This window comes from Mastomys coucha, chromosome X (genome assembly GCF_008632895.1).
Source record: "Mastomys coucha isolate ucsf_1 chromosome X, UCSF_Mcou_1, whole genome shotgun sequence".
Classification (NCBI taxonomy): domain Eukaryota; kingdom Metazoa; phylum Chordata; class Mammalia; order Rodentia; family Muridae; genus Mastomys; species Mastomys coucha.
In genome coordinates, this window is record NC_045030.1 from 145,072,118 (window position 1) to 145,080,781 (window position 8,664).

The 8,664-nt window shown below is 45.3% G+C and overlaps 1 protein-coding gene across 1 annotated transcript in view; it reads left to right on the forward strand.

Moving 5' to 3' along the window:
• LOC116098295 (IQ motif and SEC7 domain-containing protein 2) overlaps positions 1 to 8,664 on the forward strand; it is a gene marked incomplete at its 3' end in the record, with an annotated part of 84,735 nt that overhangs the window by 6,650 nt on the left and 69,421 nt on the right. The window lies entirely within an intron of this gene.

Sequence of the window (8,664 nt, forward strand, 5' to 3'; positions counted from 1 at the left end):
GAAGCAAAGATGGAGGCTAGGCCCTTGGTTAGTTTCTCAAAGTCCAGCTGGTCTCCACCCTTCAAGAAAAACAACACCCATTTAAAGAGCCCTACCAGGAAGGGAAGTCCATAGATCTCCCATCTGTTGGATCAGCTTCAGTTCCTGTGCTGGGGTCTGTACATGTGTCTGAGACAGGTTAGGAATATTTTCTGAGTTGATGGGACATGGACAGGCTCTACTTTTCCCATGTAGATCCCATTGTGTGATGATTGAGATAAATGTATTAAGCTGTGAGTCAAGGGCACCAAGGCTCACAGGGATGCCCTAAAGGCCCTCCTATTGCCTTGCTGCTATACTGAAAAGAACACTGAACTGAGAGATGGGAGAACTGGATTCCCCTTCCAGTTCTGTTGCAGATTGGCTTTGTGACCTTGACTGAGTCCCTTCTTCTGTCAGTCCATCATTTCCCCTATATATTTTTTTAAAGGCAGGGACTGTCAACTGAGATTCAAAGGGTATGTTACTAACCCAGTCACACCAAAGAGCAAGTCTAAAGTCCTTTAACAAATGGACAGGCTTCCCCCTCCTCTCACTGCTCAGCTGGTCCTACCATGTGCCACAACTAGTGGAGTGTCTCTTGGAGGCTGGGCTGGGGGTGGGGAAGCCTTCTGCCTCAGGAAATCTGCCGGGAGACAGCTCTCTGCAACTCCCCCATGGTGAGGCAGCAGGCTGGGGTGCTGGGTTGAGATGGCTGGGCCCCAGGAGCAGCAGCTGCAGCTTGAGGGTTTGGCTGGGCTCCACTGCAGTGCACCCTCAGCTGAGTGTTAAGGTGGAGGGACAGCCCCAGAATGGGGGACAGAGAAAGACTGGATGGGGCATTGTGGTCCTTGAGCCTGGTTGCAGACTTCTCTAGAGGGGTCAGGCCTGTGATGGAGGGAGCAACCTCAATATATATGGCTCCAGGGAGCAAATCCAGGAATAGAGGGAACATTTGAGATAAAAATCAAGAGAACTTTTCAACCTAGCCAGTTTTGATGCAGTACATTGCCTCAAGGGATGGGGGTGTTGGCTGGCCCGACTGGTCCAGTTGAAGTCTAAAGGGGGTCTGAGAGAGCTGGAGAAAGCATATAGTTCCTGATTTGGGCATTAAGCCCAATGAAAAGACCTGAATCTTTCTCAATTTCAGAATTCCATTGCTCTCAGATTCTCTACCCTGCAGACATAGGTCTGAATTTCTTGGCTGGCTGGAAGCCCATTTGCCCTTCTGCCATCCTTGCGGGCCTGCTTCTGACTCCTTCCTTCTTTCTGTACACTTTCCAGGTTGCTTGTTGGAATCCCTTGCATCACATTTCCTACTGGCTAATAAAGAGGTTTAAATAGCACTTTGGATTTCTCTCAACCACATATTAGCTGCTTGCCTATCTATGATTGCTTCCTTTGGACTTCACAGCCAAGCCCACTCAGTGAGCATCAGCAACTCCATTTTAGAGAGGGAGAAACTGAGGCTTCAAGATGAAGGGGCCTTATTCAAGGTTATGCTACTAGTTGCTAATGGAGCTGCGACTAGAATCTAAGTCTGCCTGTCTTAAAGGCATGTTACTTGTTCCCTACAGCTTAACTACCCCTAGGAGTCTTGGCATCAAGACTTGCTGAGGTACTGAACTGGGAAAAGCCAAAAGAGCCTTAGTTATCTCCAGGTTTTGAACTAGAAGAGATGGGTCTGGAATGAGTGGAGGAGTTGAGGAGGAGAAAAGACAGCTGTCTTCCTCTTTCCCACCTTCCTCCTTGCCTGGTGTTAGGAGAACCTGTAGCCATTGCTGTAACCAGTGCTGCTGCAAGCGACTCCCCTGCTAGGCCTGTTCTGGGTTTGTAAGGAGTGGGTGAGAAGGCTGCTGTTGGAAGCGCGGGCAGGCAGGGTGGGAGTTCAGCAGCTGAGGCTGCAGCATTGGGGGAGGACAGGCAGAGCTGGTACAGGCTGGGCTCTGTTGGGCCCCAGGCTCCCTCTGGTGGACAGACTAAGGGAGACTAGGGCCTGGGTCAAGATATAGCTTGTTGGGAGCCTGTTCTGCCTTGGACTCAGTTCTCCCAACAACCCTATGTGCATCTGTCACTACCATCATGTCACAGCATAAGAAACCTAGGGGCTCTGAGAAGTCATGTCCATCAGAGGTCATGCTATTAACACAACATGCTCCCGTTCCTGTGAACTCGGCCTTCTTTGCTTTGGGCATCACCCATCCATGTCTAGATCATTTACCCAGGACTCCCACATCCTTTCCTACTGCACTTCTGGACAGGTTCCAGGATGCCAGAATCTCTGCTGCCAGGCTCTGGGTGTGGTCTTCCTAGTATGACAGAAAGCAAGATGAGTCCCCTACCTCCTTCTGGTCACTGGTACATGAGGATTTAGTTGTTTGCTTACTAGTTGTTGATCCTGACTAATGCTCAGATCTTTTTATGTGGAGCTATCACCTCCTGCCATGACTTAAAAAGAGATATTTTTTTGGTTGTTAAGCTTGGTCTCCCCCCCCCCCCACACACACACTACAGTTCTGGCACCTAGAATGATTTCTAGAGGCTAAGACCCACTGCTGAGTGCCCCGTGCTGAAGAGAGCTCTGTTCCTACATTTTCTGCATAGGCCTAGCTCTGTCTCTGCTGTATGCAGTGGTGGGCAGAAGCCAGTATGGTGGTAACTGTCTATCTTTTGCTCCCTCCTCCCTCTCCCCGTGCAAGCTGGCTCACATTTAGATACTGAACCTAGAGAACGGCATCGTGGTGTTCTTGACACCCAGGGTGATGCATGGTCTACCACTTCACGGCTGAACGATCATCATCTGCGTGTCGTGGGGTGTCAGCGTGCTCCCCATAGGGGCCCAGGCCACTGAGAAAATGAACAAGTGAGAGCAATCCCAGGGAGAGGCTCTGGGGGAAGTCTGGCTCCTTTGGCGTGGCATGCTAGATTCTTTTTCTAGGGTGTCTCTCTTTCCTTTCAGGAGGGAAACGATTGTCCTCTCTGCTGTGTTGTGAGCATTAGGCTGGTATGGGAGAAAATGATAATGTTAAGTTGAAGGAGAATTGGGAGTCTTGCTTTCTCTGTCTAGATCTGGGGCAAGAATGGGGTTGTTGTCATCCACAAATATTTTTTTGGCTGTGTTCACAGAGCAGGAGGGGCCACCAGGCTGAGCAAACACCATGCTCTTGGCACTTGCAGAGCCCTCTTCCCACCAGCCAGGAAGACAGGATTTCGGGCTTAGTCAGGCCATAGACAGTACAGAGGACAAAGTGAACAGAAAGGGTGGGGTTCTTCAGAGGATAGAGAGACCAAAGTGAGCAAGGCCACTGTTTGAGGACCTGGGCAGTAGAGGAAGGTGCTTTGAAGAAGTGTACATAGTCCCTTGGTGTCCGATTGATATTCACTGCCTGTTCTTTCTGTCCACCCCCTACCTACTATGGCCTCTGAATTTGCTGGGGGTAGAGTAAAAGCCTGGAGCATGGTGAAGAGGCCCTATTCATATAGCGTCTCAGCTTTCTGTGTGGTAGGCACTATCCTATGCACCTTTATGTAATAATAGCTAACATTTTTCTACTGCATTTACTGGGTGCTGGACACTTTGTTCTAAGTGCTTCCCATGTAATCATTCATTCTGTCTTTACATGCATCCCTTTATGTAAATTGTTATTAACTCCATTTTACGGATGAAGAAACTGAGGTCTAGAAACTTCAGGTAACACAGCCAAGGTCCCTAAGTGAAAAGTGGCAGGACTGCAAAAGAGCTAGTAGGAACCCAGGCTGGGCTCCAGAATCTGTAGCATTCTTGACATTCTTACCCATTGTGCAGCCCCATTTCTTATCTCATTTTCACAGACCCCTTGCCAGGTGGGTGTTACTGTTATCCTCAGATGAGGAAATGGGGAGTCAGAGAGGAGCAGTAAAGTAACCTGCTGATGAGTCCTAGAATTGTATGGCTCTCAATCCTTCAATGCACTGTTCCCTGCTGTAAGTGGGGTTTAGAGACATGGATGGCAGACACGACTCTGGCTTTCCTCTGACAGAGATTCCCTCTTACAATTATTACCTCCTGATTTTTGCCACCATGTCTTTCTCTGATTAGCTGGAGCCAAGCCATGCCTGCAGTCTGGCTCCTATGTTTTCATTGTCTTTTTGTTTCTGTCCACAGATTCCCCTTCTTTCATTTTTATGAGTCCCTTATTCTCAGACTATGCTTGAGTTAGCCTTCTGCTGCCATCATCAACCCACCCAGGCCTCTGTGAGTTGACTAATGCTCTTCCCTCCTCTGTGGTTGAATTTTTAAGGTTGCATTAGCTGACACCGAGTCTCCACACCTCTCTTATGTTTATTTGCTGGTCCTTAAGTTTTTTTAAATTCTATTTTATGTGTGTGGCTTTTTTGCCTGCATATATGTATGTGTACCACATGTGTGCCCATGGAGGCCAAAAGGGGGCACTAGATTCCCTGAACTGAAGCTGTGAGCTGCCATATGAGTTGCTGGGAATCAAACCTGGGTCTTCTAGAAGAGCAAAAAGTACTCTTAATTACTGAGCCATCTCCGAAGCCCTTGTTGGTCCTTCATTTTTTTAAAAAAAGTTATTATTATATGTAAGTACACTGTAGCTGTCTTCAGACACATCAGGAGAGGGTGTCAGGTCTCATTTCAGATGGTTGAGAGCTACCATGTGTTTGCTGGGATTTGAACTCAGGACCTTTGGAAGAACAGTCAGTGCTCTTAACCACTGAGCTATCTCTCCAGCCCTTGTTGGTCCTTCTTAGTGCTCAGTTTATCTTTGACATTTGCAATGAGCAGGTTATCCTTTTTATTTTCATTTTTAACCTTTTATTATTATTATTTTATGTGTAGGGAAGTTTTGCCCACGTGTCTGTGCACAGTGTGCATGCTCTGCTTGTAGAGACCAGAAGAGGGCATCAGATCCCCTGGGGCTGCAGTTACAGATTGTGGGTGCTAGGAATTAAATCTGGGTCTTCTGTAAGAGCAACCAATCCTATTAATCACACTGAACCATCTCTCTAGCCCTAGGTCTAGCTTTTTACAATATCTTTGTAGTTGTTCACATCTTGTGCCTCCTACTAGCCTCTAAAACAGTGGTTCTCAATCTGTGGGTTGCAACTCCTTTGAGGGTCAAATATCAGCTATCCTGCATACCAGATATTCACATTACAATTCATAACAGTAGCAAAATTACAGTTATGAAGTAACAACAAAATATTTTTTTAGTTGGGGGGTCACTGCAACATGGGGAATTGTATTAAAGGGTCACAGCATTAGGAAGGTTGAGAACCATTGCTCTAAAAGGAGTCAAACTTAACTGACATGTATTGAGTACAAGTTATATATCGGATTCTGTGCTTGGTGCAGGGGGCATAACAAAGGGGCGAAGAAGTTGGAAGTACTTTGCATAACACATAGCTGCTCATTCTGAGTAGACACATGAATGTCTAAGTCCTGGTGAGCTAATGGCCCAGTACCTCAGTTTTTCTTTATTCTGGACTCCTTTTGGGAGAAATGTCAACTTCAAAATTCTCTTTTTTTTTTTTCCACTTGCTCCCTGGGGGCATTTGGCTTATGACTTTTCTGCCTTTTATGCCCAGTGGCCTTCCAATTCATATAGTGACAGAGAAGCAGAATTGGATAAGACTTTTAGAAATGTACAGGCCAATCTGCTCATCATTATATCTTCCTAGCATGCCATGTCTGTGTCATGCCACATTCTTGATCCTTGGAACAAAATCCTCTCTCCTGAGTGAACCAGGCAGTCCTGTACAGGACCTGTATGCAGTTCACCCAAGTCCAGTTACAGGTTGTTGATTTATACAGTTTTCCATTTCTTTTCCCTTTATGTATCCATCCAGTCTTATTTGAGAATATACCCAAGGCCAGGCACAGCATCTTGGGATGGGAATAGACTTGGTCTTTCTGGTTCCTTCCCTGGCAGGAACCAGTGTCACAGGGAAGAATGGTGAATTAGATGACTTATTTCCTCCTTGGTGGGGATCTGTTTCCTCCTGGTCTCTACTCTCTCATCAAGTGTCCAGTTTTTCTGACTCTTGAAAGCACATACACAGGAAGCCCATCTCAGATACTTAGTAGCTTAAGCTCCTTGGGACCTAGGAGCTCTGAGTACTACCTGGGAGAATCTGAAGGAAGTACGATGTCCTGGGATGTAGACTTTGTGTGAGACTCTAAGCATCATTTTACTTGCAGGAACTGTTTTTTCCCCTAGCAGGACATGGGAATAAAATTGCATTTTCTAATACGTAGGATTCATGCTAAAACCTGCCCCCACCGTCCCCCTGCCCCGTGTATCAGAAAGTTTCCTGCCTGCTCCTCATGCTCATCAAGATTCTGACTAGAATGGAAAACAGCTAAGGCTAGACAAGAATAGATGATACTTCCCTGCCCCCTAGAGGCGAAGTGCGACAAACAACATGAAAACAGTCCTATTAGCCAAAACAAAGATGGCTAGCCAGTTATATGACTGATTGGAATTGTTCCTCTCATGCTTTAGATGTAAATGAGTCACCACCATCACCCGAGAGGTACCCTTCACTCATAGAAGATGCATTTATATGGCATTATGTGGTTTTTTTTTTTAGACTGTAAGTTTCATTTATTTTTAGTTGGCACATGAAAATAAGAGTGCAGTTGTATGATTCTTGTGCTTTCTTAAAAGGTTAGGATGACTGTATACCCAGGTCTTAGGATTCCCTAATGGATCCCAGGTTACAGTGTATTACACTCACCTGAATCAAATTGTCTTAGGGTCTCTATTGCTGTGAAGAGACCCCATGAGCACAGCAACTCTTATAAAGGAAAGCATTTAATTGGGATTTACAGTTTTAGAAGGTTAGTCCATCATTGTCATGGCAGGAAACATGGCATCATGCAAGCAGACTTGGTGTTGGAGGAGCCAGTAGTTCTACATGTTGATCTGAAGGCAGCAGAAAGAGAACTGGCCTGAGTTTCTGAGACCTCAAAGCCTGTCCCCTAGTGAGACATCTTCTTCAACAAAGCCAAGTACTCCAACAAGGCTGCTCCTCTTGATAGCACTCACTATGGGTCTATGGGGGCCATTTTCTTTTAAACCTCCACCCAAGCCAATGTTTTCTTCTGTATAAACATGTCATTAGAGATTATGGTGTAGTCTTTGCTTACTATGTGTGAGGTCCTGGGTTCATTTTCTGTTGTATCCCATGAAGAATAGTAAACATTGGCCATGAGGAAGAATTGTAAATAAATTTAGTTATTTTCTCTTCAGGGTAGAGCTCAGTTTATTCCCAGTATTGGGGAAAAAATGTTGTTGTTATGTATGATGTGATGTACCTTACTGGCACCTCACACAACTGCACATCTGCCACTTCTTGAGTAACCCAATTCAACTGTGCTTGTGAAAATTGAATATGACGTAGCCAATCACAGCACACAGTATGTATTTGTTCATTGATAAACATTATTACTAATGAAAGCTTTGTAAAACTCTGTGCTACATGAGGGGAAAGAGTAAGAGGCCATGTAAGCTCCCCACAATTCTACGAGAGAGGTTAATGCAATGAGTATTTGTGTGTCTGGTGCATGCCACACCTTGTGCCCTTAACAGGTGGACTTTGGTGTATTTGCATTGCACAGTTCTGGGTTCAGGGTGAAGGAAGCAGTTGTGGAAACAGATAAATCCAAAGTGATATTCAATGTGATATTGCCAGAGGGACAGACAGGAAGTACCCTAAGGATTCGTATCTTCCCAGGCCCATCAGGGAAGACTTCCTAGAGGAGGTGGTCTCTGAATGGAGGCTCAGAGAACAAGTTGAAGTTAACTAGGTGAAAGAGGACTACATGCAGGTTGCTGGGAATTGGGGGCAAATGGGAGGTTAAGGAAGGGGGAACGGCCTAAGTATATCCATCCAATGAAATACGTGCAAAGAGAAGGACGACTTTTGTCAGTCAAACCAAACTAGAGCAGCACCTGGGAGACAGGGAGGTTTATCAGAGAGGAGGAGTTCCTGGAGTATTGGTCATCCTAAATCATGAGGACATAAGAACTTTAGGGTTTTGAGCTAGGGAGAGAGGTGTCCATTGCACAGAGTATTGAGAGTCACATTTTGGAGCAATCTCCCTAGAAGTGCAGGCCATAAGATAGACTTGAAAACATCTAGTGAAGAAGTCATATAACAGTCTAGATGAGAGACTGTAAGATCTGCACTCTTATTCACAAAAGCCAAGATATGGAAGCAGTGCGGGTGCCCATTAACAGATGAATCAAGAAAATGTGTATATATAAACAATGCAGTTTTATTTACCCCTAAAAAGAATTAAGTAGTGTCATTTGTAAGAAAAAAATGAATAGAACTGGAAATCATGATAAGCAAAATAAGCCAGATGCCAAAAGACAATTTTGTATGTTTTTTTTCATATGCAGAATCTACATTAGTATATATATGTAATATATATATTTATAGATATATGTGGGCTAGGGAGATGGCATAGTGGGTAAAATGCTTGTGGTACAATTGTGAGGACCTGAGATAGAATCTCCAGCACCCACTAAAAAGCTGGGTGCTTTGGTGCACCCCTGTCATCCCAGTGCTGGGGAGGTGGAGACAGGAGGATTCATGAATCTTGTCAGCTAGTCAGTCTAACCAGTTAGTGAG